The 13,323-nt window shown below is 34.1% G+C and overlaps 1 protein-coding gene across 3 annotated transcripts in view; it reads left to right on the top strand.

The window, feature by feature from the left end:
- Window positions 1-13,323, top strand: part of MGAT4C (MGAT4 family member C) — a 343,947-nt gene that overhangs the window by 75,634 nt on the left and 254,990 nt on the right. For all 3 annotated transcript variants that reach the window (XM_039387266.1, XM_039387267.1, XM_039387268.1), the window contains exon 3: window positions 10,201-10,301. The gene's annotated coding sequence lies outside the window, so the exon portion shown is untranslated. The remainder of the gene's footprint in view (window positions 1-10,200; window positions 10,302-13,323) is intronic.

Below are 13,323 nucleotides of genomic sequence, written 5' to 3' on the forward strand. Positions count from 1 at the left end.
TTTACATGTTGAAGAACATATTTTTGGTTGGTTTGTTGCTTTTTGTTTTTCTGTTCGGGTTTTTTTTTCCTTTTCCTGCTCTTGGAGTAGTTTAAAATGTAAAATGTTTCCAGCAACATGAAAACCTGAAAAATTAAATATAGCTGGATCTTGATTTTGAAATAAAAATAGTAACATTAAGATTATTACCTTATATATTTATGGGGATTTGAATGTCAAGAATTTATCCTTATCTAGCATATATACTTATTCTAAAAACAGAAGGACTTGTGATATTATTCAGAGCATGACATTAGGAGTTCTTCCAAAGACTTTTAGGTTTGTTTTGATTTCTAACAAATAGAAAATTCTGCCTTTCATATAATTTAGGACATGAAGACATGAGCAAACAAATGTTTCAAGTGATGAATATTTAACTAGTATTGAAATAATTATTGAAGTTTATCTAAGAGTTAAGATACAAACACTCTCTGTCCTTTAACAACTTGATATCCTTTTTAGTTTTCCCAGAAAAGTCACTGAATCTAGTTTTGTTCTGGTAGCACTGTTTTTTGTCATGTCCCATTTTCTCTAATTTCACATCTCACAGGCTATATAACAAAGTGAATGGAGTGGATTCTTTAGTCTTTCCTTTTTAGTTATTGATTTGTTAAATAGTCTGAAATCTGTAACTGATGTTTACAAAAACAACTGCTTAAGATTTTGTTTACTTGTTTCATTACACTACTGTATAGATTGTATAGATGGAAATTGTATAGATGGAAATTTTTCAGCATGGTATTTCAGTGATCTATTTTCATTATATGCCAATGTTTATGCATTAAGCATCCTGTTTACTTGTTGTTGGATGACAAGCAGCTTGTCAAGTATGCATGACTGACTTTCTTCAAAGGATATTTAGAATTCTTTATATGAAGATCTTTATGAATAGATCTCCTCAGGTAACTCAATGAGGGGAAAAACACCTTACTGAATATTTATATTTTTGATGACCTAAGTACCTCTTTATTGAATTTTTTTCCCTTTATTTTTTTTTATTCTTCTTCAAACTGGTCCTTAAATATTGCTACTTAAAGCTAATCATTTAATTCAAGCAATATTTTTTTCTGCTCTTTAAGTATCTAATATAGTAATGGTAAAATTAAGACAATATTTAACTCCTGGAAAAAAGGAGTTAGACTTTAGAGAGAAAATGAATCAGAGATTAAAAACTTAAAATGTCTGAGCTCAGGCTGTTTCCCAGGACTTAGTAACTAGTCAAATTATTTGGTGCAAAAAGTATTGTACTAGTGCAATACTTGATTATAAGTTATTCTAACTTGTGTTAGGTTATTCCAGATATTTCTCTGTTGTTTTCCTTGAATTAGTCTGTGCTGCATTAGACATAGGTCCATGAAACAGCTGAAAACATTGTTAACTATAGATCATTGTAAAAAATTATCTGACTCTGAACATGCAATAATGAATAAGCTTTCTACAGGCTTACTAAGCTCAGTTGCTCAGTGCGAATAATTAAAAGACAGGAAACTCACATTACATTGCCAGCCTGCAGTATTGACTTTCTTTAGCAAGCACTTGGCACAGAAGGGATTTTGTTTTGGTTTTGCATTACAGTGAAAAATCATATTATTAGATCTCTTTTGAACCATATGTCCCAGTTCTAAGACCCATCCAGAGTTATCAGTGTTTTGGGACATAAGATCTCAGATTTTGCTGGTGAGGACCTTTGTCTTTTGTTTGCTTACAAAACAAATCAAACTGTTTCATAAATGTCAGAATAGTAATGTACAGAAGGACTCTTATTTAATATCAAATTCAGTCTTACTGTTGTAACTAGTGACTTTTTCCCTAATTATGTTAAACCTTATTTCACTATTTCTTTAATAAATTATATCTCTTAAGTTCTCTCTTTTCAGTAAAAGATTTTCATATGTTCTTCTAAGGTTATTTTTTAAAGTTTCAAAAGACTTCATATACAAAAATTGAAAAAATGTATTTTTCTATGTACATAATTTTTATTTCTTGTTTTGATTTGCATCTTTATATGATATTTTAATGTAATTTAATAATCTAATATAGCTAATCAAGAGTGTGGATATAGATAAATGTTTTACCGTTGCTGACTGGCAATTCGTTTGATGAAAGATATGTTAGCATTGCTGATGCAACATGGACAACCAAGTAACAACGAGGTGACCTTTTTCTCTTTATACAGTTGTCATTCAGCACTGCATTTCTAATGAACATCTAGAGTTCCTGAGAGCCACTACTGAAAAAAGTATTGTCATCTCTGATGAACATGCTGGTGGCTGCAGTAGAGTTTTTGATACATGAATACCTTTTATCAGCCTTGTTCTCCGGGTTCCATTCGGACATTGTATATCATTTAGGTGAGCTTAAGATGTGGAAATACATTGAAATAAAGATAACACTGAGCTCCGAGCTGAATTATAGGACCATCCTTTTGCATATAAAGGTAATATGATATAAAGAGGTCAGAAGTAAATAAATAATCTAGCTCTATGTACTGCTTAGAATACACATCAGCATAGAATCTACTTGGAGGTCTGTAGTCAGTGGTGTTTCCAAGGGATCAGTACTGGGTCCAACCTTATTCAACTTCTTTATCACTGACCTGGATGGAAGAGATAGTATGTAACCTCAGTAAGTCTGATGATGATACAAAATGGGGAGGAGGAAGGGGGTGGCTGATATACCTGAAGGCTGTACTGCCATTCAGCAGGACCTTGGAAGGCTGGAGAGTTGGGTGAGAGAAACCTGTGAGGTTCAACAAGGTTCAACTGCACCTGGGGAGGAACAATCTCAAATACCAACACAGCTTAGGGGCTGACCTACTAGAGAGCAGTTCTCTGGAGAAAGATCTGGGAATCTTAGTAGATGACAAGTTAACCACGAGCCCGTAGCGTGCCCTCGTGTCCAGGAGGGCCAATGCACTGAGAAGAGTGTGGCCAGCAGGTCAAGGGTGGTGATCCTACCCCTCTATTCAGCCCTAGAGGGGCCACATCTGGACTACTGTGTCCAGTTCTGGGTTCTTCAGTACAAGAAACACGAGGAACTACTGCAGAGGATCCAGTGGAGGACCACAAAGATGATGAGTGGTCTGGAGCACCTCTCCTATGAGGAGGCACTGCAGGAGCTGAGCCTGTTTTATCCAGAGAAGACTGAGAGAGGATCTTATTAATGCATATCAATATCTCAAAGGAAGGTTTCAAGAGGATGGTGCCGGACTCTTTTCAGTGGTGCCCAGCAACAAGACAAGGAGGAATGGCCATAAACTAAATCACAAGAAGTTTCACCTCAACATGAGGAAGAAGTTCTTCACACTGAAGGGGGCAGAGCACTGGAACAGGCTGCCCAGAGAAGTAGTGGAGTCTCCCTCTGGAGGCATTCAAAACCCACCTGGATGAGTTCCTGTGTGATATACTGTAAGTGCCCCTGCCTTGGCAGGGGAATTGGACTAGATGATCTCCAGATGATCTCCCTTCCAACCCTAAAAATTCTGTGATTGTGACCATGAAATGTAGTGAATTGACAAAGGAACTCAGTCATCTCAGCTTACGACAATTTCAGTGTAGAGTGAGACAAGATATCATTGTGCTTCTCTAAGCACTTTTGTCTTAACCACAAAAGGAGGAGAGTCCACCTGTTTTCAGAGTGCACAGGTCATTCATGCTGCAAATGTATTATAACTACATCTTTATTTTGGGGATTTCAGAGACCTCTTATTTTTGTGAACCACATTAACATTTTAATCCACTTGACATAACCTACATTAAGACAGATAGATTGGTGTTTTGATACCCAAATATCTACCTGCAATATTTCTTGGGCTACAGTGTGATAGGAAGAGCTGTAAATAATTTGTAAAGAATTCAAAGAAGGATTTTTACTAATTTTTCTGTTTGTAGGAAATCTGAAAATATTCTCCCAGAATCAGAGAGAACTGCATTTAGTAGGAGACTGAGGCTCAAAATCTTATTAAAATTAGAGTGGCAAAATTGACATAGCTTTCACAATGGGGAAGTTATGGTTGATTAGAAATATTTAATAGAAGTTAAATATTTTATCTGAGGACTTTTCATGAAACACAAGAATATCTCCAAGATAAGTGAAGAACAGAAGACAAAGCTGATCTGTAATAGAGTTGGGAAAGTAAATGTATGCTTTGGGGTAGGGGTCATTGGACAGATGGCAAATGAATAAACTGCTCATGCTGTCTCTGGTCTTTACAGAAGAGTTTTGAGGGAGAAGAATAAGAAAGAAACTGAGAGGAGAATGATGAAAGACTAGTGATACATATCTTTCCTTAGAGGCCTGACATTAATGAGCCTGTAATGGGCTTATTAGACTAAGTTATCTTTTGCTGAAATATGTAAAGTTAAGCAGTTACACTAACAAGAAAAGGAGTATCAGGACAGATTAAAAAGGGAAGAGGTGAAAGTAAAATATGGAACTCTCCATTGCTAGTCAGTTACAAGCAGTTTGGCCATTAAACAGGTATAATTTAGGATTATAGGACCTTGATATTTTCAGTTATCTAGTTTGAAAACTAAATTATCTCCTATAAGATGATGTATTTCTTACACAAACATTACACAAAAAAATACAGGTTATATATAAACACACACATTTTCATAAACTTCTGTGAAACATTTATGGGTTTTGTAGTGAATATAAAAGGTTATGATGAAGTTTTCTCTTTAACAGAGGTTTGCCTGTTTATATGGTTGAGAAACTCTTATGCTGGACATTTGTTTCGGCTCCTGAAAACAAGCATGACAGCATAAATCAAACAAATCATTTCACTGATATATATCATAAGATACATGTCCCTAAGTACTAAAGTACTCTTTAATGGGTAGTGCAGGTAACCACTGAAGAAGAGTTGTTGGGTTTTGGGTTTTTTTTAATATTTATCAGTTTGACTACTTTTACAAAAAGTATGGTCTAGCTTTATTCCTGCTTTGTTTCTATTTGCCAAACCACACACAAACCTCATTAGCCGAAGTTTAAACTAAAATAAGGTAATTAAGCTGCAGGAGTTTAGGATAGGGTTTGATTTGACTAGGTTGCATCTTTGAAAGATTTCACTCAAAATGATTTGTGGAGTACTTAGATTCAGCATAGTATTTAGACAGGTCACTCTTCCTGGACCACTGGATGCATTGCTGCAAATCTCAGTGTTTATGAGGTCCTGACTGGAAGGAACCATGTGGGAAAGCTACGCCCTGGATCCAGCAGTCATGGAAACACGGCAGACCCTATTTGTTTCAACCGAATCCTAATAGTGGCATACTGTAACTGCCTCCCTGGGAGCGTAATAACCTGGGATACAAGGTCCACAGTTTGGACAACTTGACCATGTTATAGAGCTTCTAGGTCTGTTTCATGAAATCACAGAATAGCTGAGGTTGGCAGTAATCTTTGGACATCATCTAGTCCAACGCCACTGATCATATCAGAGTCAGCTACAGAGCACGTTCTTCATGGCTTCAAGTATCTCCAATGATGGAGACATCACAAGCTCTATGGGCAACCTGTTCCAGTGTTTGACCACTCTCACAATTAAGTCTCTTCTCACACTTAAATGGATTCAGTTTGTGTCTAATTCTTCTTGGGTGCTACTGAGGAGAGTCTTCTACACCCTCCCATCGTGTGTTCATACCTTACTGTTTGGTATGACTGCTTTTGCAACTTGAGCTGGCAACAATCTATACAGAAGGAAGAATGGTAATCTTTCCAATGGTTCTTGCTGCAGATCTATGCTTTAACCTGGAAAACCTGTTGTTTTGGGAAGATCTAGAAGAAAGAGAAACTGGAAAAAGTTAGGATATTTTTCATCATGGGAAGTTTGAGAGGAAAATAATGCTTCATTTCATTTGGACCAAAATCAAATAATTACAAACAAATATCTTGAAACCTGCAGTTGGCTCATAATCTTTACTGTATTTTATCTACACTGCCTAGACTGATCACATTTATACTTTTCTCCCCCTTGATGCATAATTTTACTTATCATTTTCTTAGACTAGTTAACTACATTATTAAAGCAGAGTTGAAGATATTATCTGTAAAATCTAGATGTTCTTTGCAGTATCAGGAACTGCTGTTAGCCAAAAGCTTATTACAATTACATATAACACATAATATAATAGCATCTTTCAGTATTTTCTAAGGTTTTTTGTCCATAACTCTCACATTATAATCTTAATTTTCGGACATTTAGCATGAAAGTCAACAAGCAGTTGTGTTAGAACATATCTTTTCCACTATTTGACCATTGGAGACAGCGCTTCTTGTAGTCACAGTTCCATCTGTCTTCAGCTTTGATTTCCTGAAGAAGTTAATTGATTGTAATCTTTTTAACAGGATTTTTCGGCTTCTGTTACTCATTAGGGAATTCGCATCCCATATTGTAACCTTCCATGTCTCCTTGCAACTAAAATTTTTGGTAGGAATCAAAAAAATTTTACTTCTTCAAGTATAGAAATCAAAACCAAGTAGAAGTATAATATAAATACTGTTTAAGAGCAGAATACTGGTTATGCCGTAAACTAATTGGGCTTGCATACTTACATAAAAATAAATACTCCACTAAAGCATAACTCACTCATTTTGAAACACCTTAGAGTTCAGTTTTTTAAGGTTTCTAGTTGTATTTTAAGGTACAAGAAACTTATGGGATAAGGACACTATGAAGAGTTTTAATTATAACATTTTTTCAACAGTAAATAGATTTGATTGCAAAATTTTATTAATAATGATTCAAAAATGAGTTACAAAGCTTTCCACAAGAAATCAATGCCTGAATTGTTTGTGGTATTTTGATTTTGAAAGTAGCTTTCATTTTTATAGTGAATTTTTTGGAGACTTGTAATTGACACAAGAAATTTCATTTAAAGTGCAATTAGTTCTACTGGAAACATTCATGTCAAAAATATTGTCCTTTCTCTGGATACTATAGATGCTCCACTACCATGAGAGATCATCTTGGGTGATTTTCATTACCTTAGTTTAAGATATATCTCATTATATTCATGTGTAGTCTTAAATGACTAAGTCTGACTTCTCAGAGGTTACAAGAATTTCCAATAAAATTGTTTGTTTGCGGGAACTTTTATTGTAAAATGCACTCGTGCACTGAATGACAAATGTGGAATGAGGTTTTTGAATGGAATAAGTTATAAGAGACAGCTGAGTTGTTTGGGGTTTTTTAACTGTTATTTAGTTCTGGGTTTTTCTTTTCTGATCAGTAGGATTGCAATGTTTACCATTTCATTTCTAATACATTCATTGATTTTGGCTTGTTACTTAAGACCACATTAAGATTTATAGCTGCATTTGCAAAGTGGCTATGCTAATTCAGACCTTAGCCAATTTTGTATTTGAATGTTAATCAGCATGATGTTATATTTTCATTTTGCTGTTCTCTTTTCCATTTAATTTTATTGGATATCACTGAAATTCATAGATATATTATGCTTAACTCCCAAAATTATAGTGAACTCAGCATTCAGAAGGTTTTGATTTGGTGCTGAAAACATTTGTATTTACAGAATATAATTTATAATAGAACACATTTATTTACCTTTTTAATGAATATTTATATTTTTTTCAAATTTGGGATATGTTTACTGCAATAACTTTGGGTCAGCACTAATAACTGTACCATATGTCTCTATATTTCTGAACCAGGTGGCTGGCAATCATGTCTCCAGATGAGCAGTGGTTCAGTGACAGCAACAAAAAACCTTCTTGTGATGTGCACGTATTGCTATAAACAATCCCTGTTTTCTTCTTTGACTTGCTTATTTCTGAATACCATTTTAGTATCAAACATCATATTTTTAGATGATCATTCAGTATTGGATAACTAGAATTTTTTAATATATGATCGACAGCTATATATTACTAAACAAAGAACATCAATATTAGCATTATCCTCTCTGCAGTTCTGGTTAAGTTGCTAATATTGTACATCTCTTGCAAGAGTACTTGGCCTAGTAGATGCTGTGTTATGTATTTCTGTAAACATACATGTAGTCTGAACAAACCTATTTCCAGAAACTCTACTTTTACCTACCAATTTTTTTGTAGAAAGAAAACTTTTTCATAATGTCAATCGATCTGTGGCTGTACTTCACACATACGATTCTTTTCATTCCAACATATATTTTCTTTCCTTAGACTCCTAAAAATTTTTACAGCCAGTAGTAAAGTCAGCCTAAGATTTTCAAAGACTTTTCTTCAATGTAATCTCTGACTTTATAAGTACTAATCTTTTGCTCACAATATTCAGCTACAAAGAAAGTGGTAAGGTAGTTTTCAGTGGTTTTTAGTTTGTCTCTTGGTTATAACTTCTGAGTTGCTTCAAGATATTACTGTGTGTCTTTTTTTGCATATCAAATAAATACTGTATATAGTGCGAATTTCTAATACAAATGTTTTCCTAAGTGTCTCAAAAAAACCCCAACCTTTGAATCCTTTCATTGGAAGCTTCATACTATAAGTCAAAGAATATAGAGTTATATATTTTCCTTAAAGTTTGAGAAGATAAAGTGACACATAGACAGTTTACCTAAGCTGGTCTGTTACTTTTTTTTCTATACAGACATACATACAGAGAGAGATATGTTTAAGAACGTGGAGAGTTCTGATTTTAATGCAACTTCATGCAGAAAGAATCATAACTTTTTTCAGTCATAAATCTTGAACTCATATATAACCGATTGTTCTAGAGGGGAAATCTTTCTTTTATGAATAAGCTTGAATTAGTACTGGTACATGTAAAGCTTTTTTTTGAGACACTCCCATGCTGGTTTTATTTTGACTTTGTCTTCATTAAGAAACTTGGAATTTATACATTATCTCTTACACACCTTTAACAAGCTTTGAGACTTTTTTCTAAAGTTGTCTCTTGCTAAGTATAACAAAAATCCTAACTAGACTTTAAATGTCAACCTAGAGCACTCTTTCACAGAGAACACGATAGACTGACTATAGTCCTAGACCATTCAGTAAATTTTGTTATAGCACTTCTCTCTATGGATTTTGTTTTATTGTTTGGATGACATATATTTGTCTCATAAGAAAAAAATTCTGAAGCGACATTTCCTCTAAAAATCCTATTTACAGGAATATTTTTGATATACATTTAGAAGTACATTTTTATATCTACTAAAAATTCAGGTTTGTCAGTATAAAGAGTTCTCAAAAAGAAAATTAAAGCTTGATGTGTTCTATGACTGGGGGTAGCAGCCTGAGCTGTAATATTTCAGCTAAACATTTTTGCTTGATTTGAGCTGATAGAAAATAAATACATTTCTCCCTGAATTGGTTGTCATCTTATGGAATGAGATAAAATTCTGTGTGGCTGTATGTATGGTATGTTTGCATGACATATTTAACCTAAGGAAACTTGTTTTACTGGAAAGGCAACTACTAATAAATTAGAAGCCATTAAGGGCAGCTTAATTCATAACTTTCTGTGATTACTGTGTCATTCCACAGTCTAGGTCCTTCCCAGCTATAGAGCAAAAGCATTTTTTGTTCACAAAAACAACCTCAAATTTCACTTCTATTCTTGAAAAGAAATTAAAAATTAGCAATTTGGCAAGAAATAACTAGATGATTTTAAAAAGTCCCTTCCAACCTTAACCATTCATAATTCAGATCATAATTTTATCATTCTCTTATCATTGAAAATGGACTGTGTGCAAGTGTTTGCAAGTGTCATCTAGACCACTAAAACACTTCATTAGATAGATGAGAAATAAGAAATAATATATAACTATTGATTTTCTCTATTCTGGTTTGAAAAAAAAATCATTGAAATTTTGCCTTGTGCTTTTGCATATGGAAATGTCGCTGCTCCACTGAGGCAATGAGTCTATGTGTATGAATTCTCCCAGAACAGTCACCACATGTAAGGAATGCAAATTATGTAGTTCTGTCCCTAGAATATTTATTTGCTCTCTGAAAAGTTTTTCTTCCCCTTGAATTACTCATTCACAGTGTATGGATCAACCCATGTTAACATCAGATAAGGAATGTTATCCTGACCAAGTTTAGCTATTTTGTACACAGTAAAATGATTTTGTAATGTGAACCACTGTGTAAAAAGAAAGAGGGGGGGAAAGTATTTTGAAAGATTTACATAAATTTCTTTTTTCTCTGCAGACTCTTTTTAGTGAAACAGCTGTAGCTTGGATTTCATTGTGTGACCTTGATGCTTACTGTCAAGCCCTTCAAATAGCTGTTAGATTTGGCAAGATTAAAAGGTAAGTGGAATATTAAATGTTAAAGCAAATCACTATAAGAAAACAGAAACCTATGTATTTAGTAAGCATTGTCATTAAAATTATGCATTAAAATGCCTGATATCTTCAATGGGAAAGGCTCTGAAATCTTTTTCAAAATGTATTTATTACTTTGCTTAATTTGTTCCTGGTAGTATCTAAGTCATAAGTTAAAAAAAAAACAAAAACAACAAAACCTCTATATAGAGGAAATAGAGAAGTGGAATAGCAAATAAATTGTTCTCTTTATAACTTGATATCATTAAAGCAAGAATTCAAGTTTTCAAATCTAGATGTGACAGGATGGCAAATGAAAAGGGGTCTAAAATATCTGCTTCAATTGTGAATTTACAACTTAAGCAAATGTAGTTCTCCCTTTTTTTTATTTTGTTTGGGGATTTTAGTTGTTTGGTTGGGTTTTTTTCTAAAGCAGAAAACAAAAACTGGGCAACCTTAACTGAAATAATCAAGTGACATAGAAAGAGTTAATTAAGCACATGGCCAACAAAGCTGTCTTGTCAAAGCTTGGTCATTTACATGATGCTGAATGTCTTTTGTGAAATAAGCCTCAGTAAAACCAGTTTCATCAAGTATACCTATTTTACTATTTTGCTAGACAGGTTAGAGAGCATATCTATTTGATCAGTCCTTTACACTAGATATAATATGTAAAATGCTTACTTAAAACATTAATTTACTGAACTAAATTAATGCTGTGTAAATCAGCATTTCTTTTATCTCTAAGAGAGACATTTTTCATCCTTTACATATTTGTGGGTCAGATATTGCCTCAAGGAGAAAGAAAGTTTATGAATAATTTAAAAATTACCATTTTTGCATCTGATGAGAGCAGTAAGAAGCACTTTCAATGCTGGTTATATATTCCAGGGATTACTGCTTATTAAAAGAAGACTTTCCCTTGTACTGGGGAACCCAGTACAAGAAAGTCAAGGATGTTTTAGAGAGGGTCCAGAGTGGGGCTACAAAAACAATCAAAGTACTGGAACTTCTGTCCTATGAAGACAGGCTAAGAGAGCTGGAGTTGTTCTGCCTGTAGAAGAAAAGCCTTAAGGGGGATGTTATCACAGCCTTTCAATATATAAAGGGATGATTATAAGAAAGGTGCAGAGAGCATTTAACCAACTCCTGTACTGGTAGGACAAGGGAAAATGATTTTTCACTGAAAGAGGATAGGTTTAGTTTGGGCATACTAAAGAAATTTTTTATAATATAGGTAGTGATACAGTGAAACAGGTTGCCAGAGAAGTTGTAGATGTCCCATCCCTGGAAGTGTTCAAGGTCAGGTTGGAGGAGGTTTTATGCAATCAGATTTAGTGAAAGATGTCTATAACTACCTGAAGGGAAGTTCTAGCCAGGTGGGGGTTGGTCTCTTCTCTCAGGCACTCAGCAATAGGACAAGGGGGCACGGGCTTAAGCTCCGCCAGGGGAGATTTAAGTTGGATATCAGGAGGAAATTCTTTACAGAGAGAGTAATCAGGCATTGGAATGGGCTGCCCAGAGAGGTGGTGGATTCACCATCCCTGGAGATTTTTAAACGCAGATTGGACGCGGCACTGAGTGCCATGATCTAGTAAATGGACTGGATTTGGACCAAGGGTTGGACTCGATGATCTTGGAGGTCTTTTCCAACCCAATCGATTCTATGATTCTATGATTCTATGATTCTATGTCCCTGCCCATGGCATATGGGTTGGATTAGAAAGTCTCTTAAGGTCCTTTCCAGTCCAAACTCTTCTATGATTCTATTGTGTGTCTGTAATAAATACTTTCTGGAAATAGAATTCATACTTGGAACTTTAGGGAATGTGAGCAAATAAGCTTTTGTTTGAATCTCATAAACAAAGTAGAAATCATCATAATGAAATACTAAAACTTAGAATAATAAAAGTACTAATTGTGTATTAATATTAGCATCAATAAATTGAAAGACAGAAAAGTCTCTGGAGAAAAAAATACCCCTACTGTACCAAACTATTAGGAAATTGTAACCACAGATCTAATATTATGATGATGCTAGTTAGTCCATCCAGATTACTGTAAATTGATTATTGCACTATACCTTCATACCTTTTTGAAGCACGTGTTAATAACTTCTGTGAAAACTGAGCCCATAAACTAATAAGATGTCATTATGTACATTTATGGTTCAGATAAAGAGAACAAGTTAAAATGTGAAAAATAATTTATTGCATGAAGAAAAGGTAAGGATCACTTAGGAACCAAGCATATATTTAGTGTTAATAAGTATCATGAGTTATTCAGCCTCTAGTGGTTGTGGCCACCAATGCAGGGAATTTTTTAATGAGGTGATGGAGACATGTTTCTACTCTGTATTATTTTTTCGAAACCTTTCCTGTCTATTAGTACTAGCTCATTCTTCAGATAAAATGATTTGTAAATACATTCTTAGTATTGTTAAAAATATTTTTTCTCCAGTAATTGAACTAAATAAGTCACTGTCAGCAATCTGTTGACAAGCAGTTGTTTCTAGTCCATTGAATTTCACTTACACTTGATTTACTATTAATGTATGAATAAAAAAAGTTATTATAATTCAACAGAGAAAACTATTTTCCTGAAATAATTGTCAATTTGGCAATATCAGTCTGGTACTTAATTGTCAGGAATATGAGACATATTTATTCAGGTGATGAATTTTGCTATTCAGTCTTTGTGCCTGATGAAACTAATTCCAATTCATGCTCTCTCCGGTCAAAAGAAGAAATATGACAAGTTTTTGTAACTTCAAATCATGCAGTTTTCCTAGTCTCTGACTATACATGATCTGTTTTATGTATCTGATGGTATTGCATTGCACTGCATTTTGCATAAAATAACACTCTGTATCTATTGTAAACATAAATTCATCTTTTTGTTGAGCTCAGGAGTTAAACCTTTAACAAAGAGGATTTGATATATGAAATCACTTTCTACTTTCTATTTTGATAGGCTTATATACAGTCGCTAATAAAATCATCGACAC

Source organism: Pipra filicauda, unplaced genomic scaffold, assembly GCF_003945595.2.
Source record: "Pipra filicauda isolate LSUMZ 115617 unplaced genomic scaffold, ASM394559v2 scaffold54_size4384275_pilon, whole genome shotgun sequence".
NCBI classification, from domain to species: Eukaryota; Metazoa; Chordata; class Aves; order Passeriformes; family Pipridae; genus Pipra; species Pipra filicauda.